At 36.5% G+C, this 13,388-nt stretch overlaps 1 long non-coding RNA gene across 1 annotated transcript; it reads right to left on the minus strand.

Annotated features, from left to right (window-relative positions):
• Positions 1-1,104: 1,104 nt before the first annotated feature.
• LOC113107166 (uncharacterized) lies at positions 1,105-2,548 on the minus strand. Its single transcript, XR_003292620.1, has 3 exons — positions 2,404-2,548; positions 1,743-1,831; positions 1,105-1,385 (listed from the first exon to the last, which is right to left on the minus strand). It is a non-coding gene; the product is annotated as an uncharacterized LOC113107166 (long non-coding RNA).
• Between the last annotated feature and the right edge of the window lie 10,840 nt (positions 2,549-13,388).

The raw sequence follows: 13,388 nt of genomic DNA on the forward strand, positions 1-13,388 counted from the left end.
TGAGTGACTCATCTCACCAGCATCCTCTGAAAAACTATGGATTATTAAAGCAAGCTGGTACATTTTTATCCACTTTGTACGCATCTATACATATCTATGCATACATGCACATACATATAGCCTATCTATGATGCACACGGTCAAGTCAACGGCTCGGACCGTTCCAAAAATGGCGGACGGCTTACCTATCGTGGCCCATAAAAACAGTCGCGAATCCACTATCCCTTAAAGCAGTACTGTCATTAGTTTAATCAAAACACATGGCATCTTACCGTTTCATAAAAAAATATAACAAATCCAATACCTGAACTACATTATTTTCTAGTAAATGACAACAAAAACACACATTTAAACATGATTTACGCTTTAAAAGGTGATAATTTAAAGTATTGTGTAACTCCATAAAAAGTAAGTAGTCAGTGTTAGCTATTTAGTCTACTTTATATGGAAAGTAATATGTAAAGTTATTTTTCTTTTCTGGGCTGGGCTTGTTTTTTAATGCACAAATTAAATTTTTATGGCAAATTCATGTCTGTACAGTACTGTAGATAAAAAAATAAATGCATTTTAAAAAAAATTAAACGCATTGTTTATCTAGTCATCTCTGCTTAGAATAGTTGAATTGGATCATCAAAGGTCCATTGCAAAAACACTGGTTTATAAAATGAGCCTCTACATATTTGTGTTATTTAACACCTATTGCAAGTTTGTGTCATAGTCTGAGTTTGCATTTCACTGTTTTTATTAATTTTGAGGAATAGTGAATCTGTTTTTGTGCAAGTGAGATAAGTTAATGTTCACATTCAGTTTAGAATATAGAAACATCATGTTTACATGGGAACAGTGGACTTACTCCTGAATTCTCTCAACCTGGCAACACGAGAGTGGTCAGTCAAAAGCATAAACGGGAAAAACTGGCATACTTATTCGAAAAAGTAACTGATATTTTATTGTAAATTAAAATGTATTGCACTGATGAAATTTGTTTTATTACAAAAGCAAATAGATTTCAATGCACACTGAAGTTTGAGCATGTTTGTCAGACGTCCACCATAGACACCAAAAGAACAACCGATTCAACCATTTTTGCTTCTTCACAAAATAAATTATTCTTAGATGTATTTATTTATTAGTAGGCATATACACCATGCAACCACTTCTATAAGAACTTTAACACATTTTGTACATTTGCATTACACCAAGCAGTTGTCTTATACATAGAAAATAATAGTAAACCCCAGATTTACATCCAGGCAAACTCTTAATTTCAGCTGGAATTGATTTTCCAACCACTTGACTGATTTAAATGCTGCATACAGAAATGTAATGAACAGTAATCATCCAGAATTTCCACTCCTTGGAATGCAGTTTACATCATTTCAAACCTAAAATGAAAACAATACAGATGTCAGATCAGAGGATCAAAGTTTTTATGCAAGTGTAAAGTGTGCATTTATGCAAGTGAATCATAATGAAATGTTTCCTATTCAATAATTTGCTTCCAAACCAGTTTTGAGTTTCTCCACGCTGATAAACACACTGCCACAGTGCATTATTACTCACGGTACGAGTTTGAGTCTGGCCTAGCGCGTACCAAAAGTAATAATGGACTGTGAAGCAGTTAAAAAGGGCTCCTTTCTTCTCATCAAGGCAGTTTGTGAAAATTATGGTGAGTATATGGTTTTAAGAAACCTGCAGAATGTAAACATATTTATGATTTGCTAAAATTTTGCTTACTTTACCTTCTGCAGACTTAAGAAGTCTTCACTTTTCTTCATTAGTGGCCCTCAGAGGTGCCTGATTAATCATGAAAGGTTAAATCCGTCCATTGCTGCAGTGATGGAGTAGAAAAACATGATGTAATATTTCTCAGAAATGACATTAAAAAGTTCCAGTCTAACAAGTTCACAAAACGATTATAAACATGCAGTACACAAACCATTCTATACGAAGATAAATACATGCAGAAAACAAATCATTTAACAGTTCAACGCCCTGCTTAATATTACAATTTGCCAACAGAGGGCGCAGTTTTATATTGCGTGCTCAGATGAGGTAGTGTGATTAAAACAACATGTTTCTAAAATGAAAAAAAAATCAGTTGATCGAAAGAATAAGAGAAAAGTCTCTCACATAATGATAGCATTATAATGCCGACGATGGAGTAAAGCCAATGGCCAACTGAAACAATACCACAATATTTATCATTGCAGTGTCTGTATGCCTATATTGCATATTAAATATTACTATAATGAACTAAAATATTGCCAATAACTTGGTGTAAATAAAGCAGCTCCAAAACGCAGTAACATATTGTTCATTAGATTTCCAAAGTAGCATGTAATGTAAAGTGTGACCCAAAATCCTTGAAAAAAAAAAGTTCTGTAGTTCTATAAACTTTACCTGAATTTTATGGATCTGTTTCTGAATATGTGCTGGTCCAGCTGGAGAGCCTGAGACATGAGGAGGTCCATAGACGAAGGTTTGAGCTCCAAGAACTGGACTTCAGTGATGTGGTTATTGTAGCCTATACAGCTCTGTCCCTAGGAGTGAGGAATGAAATGCTTTTGTCATGTTAGAGGTTCTTTTTATTGAACCTTCCTGTGGAAGTGAGGAATCAGGATGGCCATTCCCCAAACCGGAATTCCTGTGTGTGTTTGGAGCTGATAAAACTGCTGTAAAGAATAAACTTCATCCTTCTAGAACTGCTGGAGTCTGTCAGTGAACTCTGAGAAGAATTTAGCATGCTTTTGAAGTGGACAATTAGACACACTTAAAGGGATAGTTCATCCAAAAATTTAAAATGTGAGGTTTATTTTCTTATCCCTAGGGCATCCAAGATGTAGGTGACTTTGTTTCTTCAGTAGAACACATACTGAGATTTTTAACTCAAACTGTTTGTGCAGTCTATCAGTTTTATAATGTAAGTGGATGGGAATTACAGCTAAAACATACAAAGAAAAAATTTAACCGTACAGCTCGTGACGATACATTGATGTGTAAAGACCATAGACTGTAAAAAAATATGGACATAGTGTCTGTGAGGTCACCCATAGACTCCTCAATAGCGGTTTTGAAAGCCTAAAGTGTGCAGAGCGAGCCGTCGCCATCTTGGCAGCGCGTCACCGTGCGACTCCAGTGTTGCCAACTTCTTTCAATGGAAAGTAGCTAAACCCTGCCTGAAAAGTCGCTAAATGTCGCTAGATGACGTAATATGCTAATTAGCATATTCATGACGTAAGTGCGTCATATTATCTTGCCCTTTCTGTGCTCATGTACTGCATTTTAAGGCAGCCAAAATTCTCAATAAAGTTTTATTATTATTATTTATTATTTGAATGTTTATTATTTGAATGTTTCTGTTGTCCAACAACTGAATTAATATTATAATGACTGAAACGCGCCTATTAAGAATACATAACCAGCTCTCAAAGATGTTAATCTCTGCACTAAAATCCTATTTACGACATTTTCTAATGAAATCACATACACATAAGATTAAGATAATGATTGTACTGTGATTTCAGCTATACTTGTATGTAAAATAGAGTTAGAAGCAACAGAATATATTTTTTTAACTGAAAGTGCTGCTCCTCTCTGCTCGTTGAACATAGCAGATGCAGAGAGAGTGAGGCGTGTGCGTACGCTGGGAGAAATAGAGAGAGAGAGAGCTCGTGCGGCAGTACCGGAGAGTCTCAGAGACTAAATAAGGTCTGTCAAAAAAAGTCGCTAGATTTGTCGCTAGTCGCTTTTTTGGAAAAAAGTCGCTATGGGGGTCTGAAAAGTCGCTAAATCTAGCGACAAAGTCGCTAAGTTGGCAACACTGTGCGACTCTCCCGGATAAACGAAAATGGGCAAAAAGGCGGGAGCTGATTGCTGAAGCCACGGCCACCTAGCGCGACGGCATTGTCAGCAGCGGCCAATCCACCTTTCACTCACGTGGCCACACCCTTAATTATGCAGAACTTTAAGGCTTAATATAATTTAAACGGATGAGTTACAAAAAAAAATTCACCACCCTCACAGTTGTCATGAAGGACAAAATTAGCAATATAGACCAAAATCATTTTTTGAACCAGGCTGTAAACATGTTTTTTTCTGCTGTAAAGTTGGACATTTTAACATGGGGAGTCTATGGGACTGACTCTCTTCTGCAGCCAACCTCAAGCGGCCAGTCGACGAATTGCAGTTTTAGTCACTTCCTTATTGGCTTCACGAGAGAGAGCGTGAGGTTGCCGCTCGGTAAAGACACAAAATGTTTGGTCTTGGTCTGTGCAAGAAACTGAACAGTATCTTTTTTTTTTTTTTTTTTTTTACCTTTGAGTCACGTAATGTTCAAACCGTTAGAACACTTCTGAGCTGGCCAGTTGTGTGTGTTCTCAGCAGCAGGCGAGTGAGGCATTGCCTTCTTCTTGCTTTATGGTGGATTGCAGACTTATAAATGCATTACTGCAACCTATCTCTCAAGAGGACCATTGACACTCTATCTACAATCTCAATTAGGAGTGTCAATTGTCTACTTGAGAGATAGATAGCACTTATAAGTCTGCGATCTGCCATAAAGCAAGAAGAAGAAGCGTCTTCACTCACCTGCTGCTGAAAACTTGCTCAGGAGAGTTCTAACAGTTCAGACATTGCATTTCTTGCACAGAACGATCGTTTTGTGTCATTACACATCGATGTATCGTCACAAGCCACAGGGTTTAATTTAGTCTTGTTTGTGTATTATTATATACAGTATTGTTCAAAATAATAGCAGTACAATGTGACTAACCAGAATAATCAAGGTTTTTAGTATATTTTTTATTGCTACGTGGCAAACAAGTTACCAGTAGGTTCAGTAGATTGTCAGAAAACAAACAAGACCCAGCATTCATGATATGCACGCTCTTAAGGCTGTGCAATTGGGCAATTAGTTGAAAGGGGTGTGTTCAAAAAAATAGCAGTGTCTACCTTTGACTGTACAAACATTTTTTTTTTCTGGGATTTAGCAATCCTGTGAATCACTAAACTAATATTTAGTTGTATGACCACAGTTTTTTAAAACTGCTTGACATCTGTGTGGCATGGAGTCAACCAACTTGTGGCACCTCTCAGCTGTTATTCCACTCCATGATTCTTTAACAACATTCCACAATTCATTCACATTTCTTGGTTTTGCTTCAGAAACAGCATTTTTGATATCACCCCACAAGTTCTCAATTGGATTAAGGTCTGGAGATTGGGCTGGCCACTCCATAACATTAATTTTGTTGGTTTGGAACCAAGACTTTGCCCGTTTACTAGTGTGTTTTGGGTCATTGTCTTGTTGAAACAACCATTTCAAGGGCATGTCCTCTTCAGCATAGGGCAACATGACCTCTTCAAGTATTTTAACATATGCAAACTGATCCATGATCCCTGGTATGCGATAAATAGGCCCAACACCATAGTAGGAGAAACATGCCCATATCATGATGCTTGCACCTCCATGCTTCACTGTCTTCACTGTGTACTGTGGCTTGAATTCAGAGTTTGGGGGTCGTCTCACAAACTGCCTGTGGCCCTTGGACCCAAAAAGAACAATTTTACTCTCATCAGTCCACAAAATGTTCCTCCATTTCTCTTTAGGCCAGTTGATGTGTTCTTTGGCAAATTGTAACCTCTTCTGCACATGCCTTTTTTTTAACAGAGGGACTTTGCGGGGGATTCTTGAAAATAGATTAGCTTCACACAGACGTCTTCTAACTGTCACAGTACTTACAGGTAACTCCAGACTGTCTTTGATCATCCTGGAGGTGATCATTGGCTGAGCCTTTGCCATTCTGGTTATTCTTCTATCCATTTTGATGGTTGTCTTCCGTTTTCTTCCACGTCTCTCTGGTTTTGCTCTCCATTTTAAGGCATTGGAGATCATTTTAGCTGAACAGCCTATCATTTTTTGCACCTCTTTATAGGTTTTCCCCTCTCTAATCAACTTTTTAATCAAAGTACGCTGTTCTTCTGAACAATGTCTTGAACGACCCATTTTCCTCAGCTTTCAAATGCATGTTCAACAAGTGTTGGCTTCATCCTTAAATAGGGGCCACCTGATTCACACCTGTTTCTTCACAAAATTGATGACCTCAGTGATTGAATGCCACACTGCTATTTTTTTGAACACACCCCTTTCAACTAATTCAACTAATTGCCCAATTGCACAGCCTTAAGAGCGTGCATATCATGAATGCTGGGTCTCATTTGTTTTCTGAGAATCTACTGAACCTACTGGTAACTTGTTTGCCACGTAGCAATAAAAAAATATACGAAAAACCTTGATTATTCTGGTTAGTCACATTGTACTGCTATTATTTTGAACAATACTGTATTTATTTTTTCGTTTTATGTTTTAGCCGTGATTCTCATCTAGTTACATTACAAGACTGATAGACTGCAACAGTTTGAGTTAAAAATCTCAGTTTGTGTTCTACTGAAGAAACAAAGTCACCTACGTCTTGCATGCCCTGAGGGTAAGCAGATAAACATAACATTTTAATTTTTGGGTGAACTGTCCCTTTAAGAAAAAAAAATCTATGAATTTTACAAAGTACATTTTATGTATTTCTGCTTGGGTCTGTTCAAATATGGAAAACAAAAAACTGTCCTCCAAAAACAATGCACATTACAGTATTTATACAAAACTTTAAATGCCTTTTATTTTTATATTTTCAATGTTCATTTTAAATTTGGTTGAATTATTTCAATTTCTTTTAATTTCTAATTTCTATTTAGCTTTATTTTTATATGCAGTTTTAAATCAGAAGTCAGGATGGTATATATCCATTTAATAAAATATCATAAAATATGAACACAAAGAAACCCATTGTAAATAAAGTAAAAACAAGAGGCCAAAGGGTTCTAATTTATGCCTGAAGGTTAACATGAGGAGGGGGAGAGATGCAGCATTTCCAGTGTCGGAGGAAACAGGAAGCTGCTGGTGGATGAAGATAGCAGGGTCTGCTTCATCCGAACAATAAAAATCTCACCCGCTCAGGAAAAGGATCTGCGTCAGCAGTGAGTGACAGATTTTAGAAAGACCAAATGGTGCCAAATCCAAAGTGGCGGGAGAAAAATCAGTGTTTCACTTAAAGATCTCAAAAGCACAATGGCGTGTTCCTCACATTTCATCGAAAGTAGATTTCCACGTTGCTCTGGAATGGCTGTTCTGAAACACTTCCGTGGGCAGTGTCCTATATTATTTCACAAATACAAACCATTTCCTTAAAACTTTTACCACACTAAATAGGCGCCCAAAGTATGTGGACTCTTAAATTAGGCTTAAAATAGACTTCGCTGCAATAGATAACAGAATATCAAACTATTTTTATAGTGATTTGTTTGTTTTTATCAACAATACTGTTCACAATGAGGACAATTTGACAATATTTGAACACTTTATAGTTGTCGGTCAGCACATGTGAACCTGCTGATTAAACATTATAAAAGGACACGAAAAAAAAGAAAAGTTAGTTCTGAGAAAAGATTGTTTAATCTAATACATTAATTTATAAAGCACTTAAAACTAGACCCAAAGTACTCAAATAAAAAGGACACAAACAGCAGCTAAAACAACAAGCAGCAACACTAAAGAGCACAGACACTGAAAAGGAAGAAAACAAATAATAATAAAAAAAACTATTCTGACTTGTCATTTCGGTTGGAACATCCATCAGTTATTATTTTATCTATGGAATAGCATACTGCCATACTTATCACAGAAGCCTATAGAATTGGTATAATGTGTATACTCTGCAAATGTTTTGTGTGCAGATTACCTATAACAAAAAAAAAGAGCACACTGTGATGGGGACCATATCCCACAATGCATTGATCTCAGTATTTCATTTCTATTCTGATAAATGAATCATAAGTAGTATAATTCATGATTTTCAACATCCTTTACCATTTTTTGAATTATTCAGTCAGACTGACAAGAGGTAAGATGAAATTGGATTCAAAATGTAAAATAACCTTTTTTATATCAAATATGACATTCATGAAATTAAATATGCATGTAATGGAAAGAATAAAGCACATTACTGTTTGGAATGTTCATTGTTCCGTCCACATCAGTTTTTTATTTTATTTATTTAAACAGTTCTTGACACAAAACACACTGTTTTAAATTAGCTTTACAGAAAATCATATTAATGTTTATAATATCTTCATGCCTTATAGTCATTCAGCCGGTTTGAGCTGATACTCAATGATGATACATCAAGCAGCTGAAATATGCTATATACTGTACTATATAAAGCTGGATACACTTACATTAGTTAATTTATTGTTAGTTAATAATTCTTTAATTTATGAGTTATTTGTTACCTGGTGATACTGAGAATAATGAAATCATTGTTATTTTTATTTATTTACTATTGTATTAATATTTTTAATCCACTTTTATTTTTATGTTTTCATTTTAGTTTAAATATTTCTATTTAGGTTATTTATTTCAGTTTCAATGTTAGTAATTAAATTTAAACGTTTTCAGTTATAGAATAAAATAGAATTATTACATTCAGTTATTCAGGAATCGTTTTTCATATACAGTTTTAATCAACAAAACACTTTTTTAGAAGTTTTAATTGATAATCTTTAACTAACAACACTCTTTCACATAGTATTTTTTCGATTAAATTTTTTAAAAAAATGATAGTATTTCATTACAAAATAGTATTCTTTCCTCCCTAACAGCAGGGGGCGCTAAGTATCTAAATATTTATCCTGAATATGGCTATTATAAGTTTGGATTTGGCCACTTGGAAGTGCCATTTCCTGTTACCCACCCCACCTCTTTACAGCAGATGTGAAACAATCCCACAACAGGCACTTTAGCAAAAACAAACATTTAGTTCGTACCATCGGTATGGTTCCAGCACTTCACTGACAAACAATCTGCTACAGATTTGTTCAAATGAAGAGGGCTTTCAGGGAAGGAAGTCAGATCTTGGACACTGAAGGATGTGTTTTGTGGAAAGGCCTTTGTGATATTTGGGTGGGGTGGTCAAAGTCGCTTTAAAAAGAAGACTCTATTCAAACTTAATGAACTTGTTTTGAATTCCTTGCCTCCTGAATGGCAAAGCATTCCATCGCCTAGAAATAGAGAGAAGAACAAACAGCGGAAGTGATGTAAGAAAATCTGTTCTTTATCTGGCATTCCCAGCCCTCACCTGCTGAACCAATCACACCCCCTCTTCCCCCTGAAGCCCCTCAACTTTGCGCTTTGACCACCGGCCGAGTACGTTTTTAGGAGCGAGAGGAAGCCATTAATTTGAAGCTCTGTGTTTCTGTCAGAGCACGCAGGCAAAACACTGCTTAGCAAGCTTTGTTCCCGCGCCGGAGGATTGAGGATATGACCTGTTTGTTACACAATGTACAAGAGGCTGACATCTCCTGAGATTTTATGTTATGTGTTTTGCAACCAATCAAATGTATGCTTGTTATATCACACAAACCGAGTCAATAAGAGACTTCTTGCACTCACTTTAAGTTGTTCTTCCATCTTCAAGAAATACTGGATAAAATGCATACTTTTTTTTAAACCTTACATTGGACCATCAGAACAGACCCTTAAAAAACCCTAAAAAATGGGCAAACCCAGTGTGATGACGCGAACAGTCAGAATAAAGCAAAATAAGCAAATAAATAGGTATAAAAGCTTAAAATAAAAATAAAAACTGTCTAAAACTAGAACTGCAAGTACTAAAAACAGTACCAGCTTCCCTCTACAACGTTGAGGCTGGAGTTTCCCTTGCTAGACAGCACAACAATCTTGTCCAAGCTCTCTATCTGTTCACCCAACTTCTAGTGGCGGCCATCTTAAATCCACATTTTTTTCTGCTATTTCCAAATTGGAACGTACCATTTTTTTAAAAATAAAAACTCTTTGATTTTTACTCTTATGATATACACAAGATCTAAAAACGAGTTTAAGTAAATAAATACAATTAATAAGACATTTATAAAGAAAACAAACAAGATTTACAGTGAAACCCGTGATAGTAGACATTTTCAAAGTCTCTCCATCACACCCAGCGATTGGGTTGTTTCCAACCAACAGCTGGGTTAAATGTTTAACCCATAAATACCTAGACGCCTCATTGGCCGCTTTGAGCCGTTGCCGCGATACGTCAATGCGTCCGCCATGTTAGTGAGGGCAAGACTGCCTTAAAACCATAGACAGTAAAAGAAATGGACACAGCGACCCCATTGGAACTCAATTGAGACAAATGAAGCCCAGTTTTAGCGTTTTTTAGCACTTCCGTTTCTGACGCGCAGACTCAAACGAAGCTTGACGACGTCAGCAACCTGTCTGCCAGATGTAAATCTTCTAGTAGCTGTGCGTGCAAACTGTCATCGTTAATCTTGCAGAGACGGCAAGCTTGAGCGAGGAGTTCTTTGTCGTGAGTGAGCAGGAGTAAGTATTCTGATTAATTATTTTGTATAGTATTTTAAAATGTAACGCCACTACGCCATGTTAAGTTAATTGCCTGCGAGCTTCTCCACCTGTCTGTACGGTAATGCGACAGAGAGCCGAGTGGTTATGACGCAATCGTTAGCTTATTTTTTACAAAAACTGTTTATACGGGGCCATATGGTAACATAGAAGGTAATGGAGCCCTTTATACATTGTCGTGTATCTTTAGAAATAAATAATGGACAAACAGAGTCTTTTAACGCCTCAGATGTAAAGTTATTCGCTGTCAAAGTGACGCCAAAATGAATGGGAGTCAATGGGAATGCTAACGCAAGTGAAGTTCTGCTAAAAGATGGCAGCCCCCACCCGACTTCAACTTCCGGTCGAGTTCCTTGCCCCTTGCTTAAAACAAATGAAAGTAGGGAGCTGCGGTTTGTACTGAATAAAAACACCATAACGTTCTCACTTACCAATCAATTTCAGAGGTTAAAAAACAGTAAAAAAAAAAAAAACTTTGCCTCCAGTTGTTTAGTAAGGTTTGGAAAATTATTAATTGAAAGCTCACATTTGTCTCACTTGATGATTTCGTTGATATTTTCGGTTTACAAATCTGTTAATTTAGTATAACTGTGACATATTCTTGTAATGTAATTTGAATGTACATTACATGATATGTAGTTGTTTTATTTCTTTCTCTGTGTTCAATCGCAACATTTTTGTTTCTTTTTTTCTCTCTCTTTCTTGTGTCTCAGGTCAGAGTACAGCCCATTCCCTTTGAAGTACTGGGATAAAACCTAAATAATACATCTTTTAACACTAATAATTTACTATCGTTGAGAAAATTTAATAAAACAAGTAAATACAAATCACACACTTGAAGTCTGCTTTTCATTTTGATGGCACTTTAGCCTACAGCAGAATACAACAAATAATAACACATGTAACTGATGAGGCTATGGATCCAGTGAAAATGAAAATATGCACTGATACAGTGCACAGTAGAAACATAGTAAAAGTGATATGTTATATTAAAAAGTATATGTAGTACAACTTAAATTAAAGTGAATAATATGAAAAGCGAGTACAATGGTACAATAACATGAGATATAATAGATTTATTAAATTCTATGTAGAATAATACCATAATAAATAACTGAACAACAATAGGTTAATAATAGCAAGAAGAATATGTAATATAAAGGGTGGAATAATACAGAATAGATAAAAATGAAGAATAAATTAATAGTAAAATAAAAAGTAAAATAAAAAAAATCAAAATGTAATTTTAAAATACTAATTATTAATCAAATTAAGACACAACTAATGACACAACACAAAAATATTGTGGACATGAGTTCCAAATTGTGTTTAATTAATGAGCTCCTTAAGTATAATATATACATGTACTCACACACACACACACACACATATATAAAATAGAAAATCCTCTGAATCAATCTCAGCTCAAGAAACACATTTTATTTAAGTTTTCAGTTCTGTCTTTCCCTGGGAATAGAGTGGTTTATTTGTGAAGAAAAAACCTGACTTAAAGCACTATTCGGACGGGACTAGTTTTCTAAACTACGTTTGAGTTTCGATTCTTACCACCTGACGTCTGTGATTTTCATGTACCAATTCGGACTGGACTAGTATCTCCGTGTTTACAGAGGTGGGAGGGTCTGATTTGTGCATCTGGGCGTCACAGAGATCACACGCTCTGTATGCGTGCATTGCATTCATTCAAAATGATTGCCATTAGTATTATTACACAATAAATACTAAATGGCTAGTATAGCAAACCTTGTTAATGTGTGGTTCCTTTTAGTTTAACTTGTTTTCCTTTTTTTTTTTTTTTTAAATGTAACTGAGTACATAAATGAACGTGAGTAATCTTACCTGATGCTGATATTACAATAGCCGCTATTAACAGTTTACGCGATCTTGCTCTTGATTTTATTATTTGATTTTTTATTATTATTAGGCTATTTATTTGCCGCTAAGCAAATATATCAAACATCCCTGTGGTAAGAGCATCTACGGTAATTCACGTTGGCCAAAACACACATGGAAACGCGTTGTGAAATAAAATATCACCGGCAATCACAGACATTCGCATTCGGACGGGATTAGTTTTCTCAGAGGATCACTGAGTTTGCTGAAAAACGGTAGGTAATTTGCTCTGGAATTATCACAGAGGTTGTGTGAGAAAAACACAGACGTGGCAGATTCGGACGGGATTAAAATCACTAAGTAATTACGTCTGTGAAACGCAGATTTCTCTAACGACCCCCTGTAAAACTAGTCCCGTCCGAATAGGGCTTAATAAACATTAATTCCCCGCCGCTTCCCTCAAGATTTTCTATTTTATTCAATTAATGAGTCAAATAATGTAAAATACTTGACGATGCTTGACATTTTGTTCTATAATGCACATTAAACACACTCATGCAGAAAACACATTTTGAAACAGTGTTTTGGTTTCCCATGTATGTTGGGCGGCACTTCGGAGCCTGTTCGCGACTCGGTTGATTCAGATCGGGACTTCGGAGCCTGTTCGCGACTCGGTTGATTCAGATCGGCACTTCGGAGCCTGTTCGCGACTCTGTTGATTCAGATCGGCACTTCGGAGCCTGTTCGCGACTCTGTTGATTCAGATCGGGACTTCGGAGCCTGTTCGCGACTCTGTTGATTCAGATTGGGACCTAGGAGCCTGTTCGCGACTCGGTTGATTCAGATCGGCACTTCGGAGCCTGTTCGCGACTCTGTTGATTCAGATCGGCACTTCGGAGCCTGTTCGCGACTCTGTTGATTCAGATCGGCACTTCGGAGCCTGTTCGCGACTCTGTTGATTCAGATCGGCACTTCGTAGTCTGTTCGCGACTCGGTTGATTCAGATCGGCACTTCGGAGCCTGTTCGCGACTCTATTGATTCAGATCGGCACTTCGGAGCCTG

Source organism: Carassius auratus, chromosome 8 (assembly GCF_003368295.1).
Source record: "Carassius auratus strain Wakin chromosome 8, ASM336829v1, whole genome shotgun sequence".
NCBI lineage: Eukaryota > Metazoa > Chordata > Actinopteri > Cypriniformes > Cyprinidae > Carassius > Carassius auratus.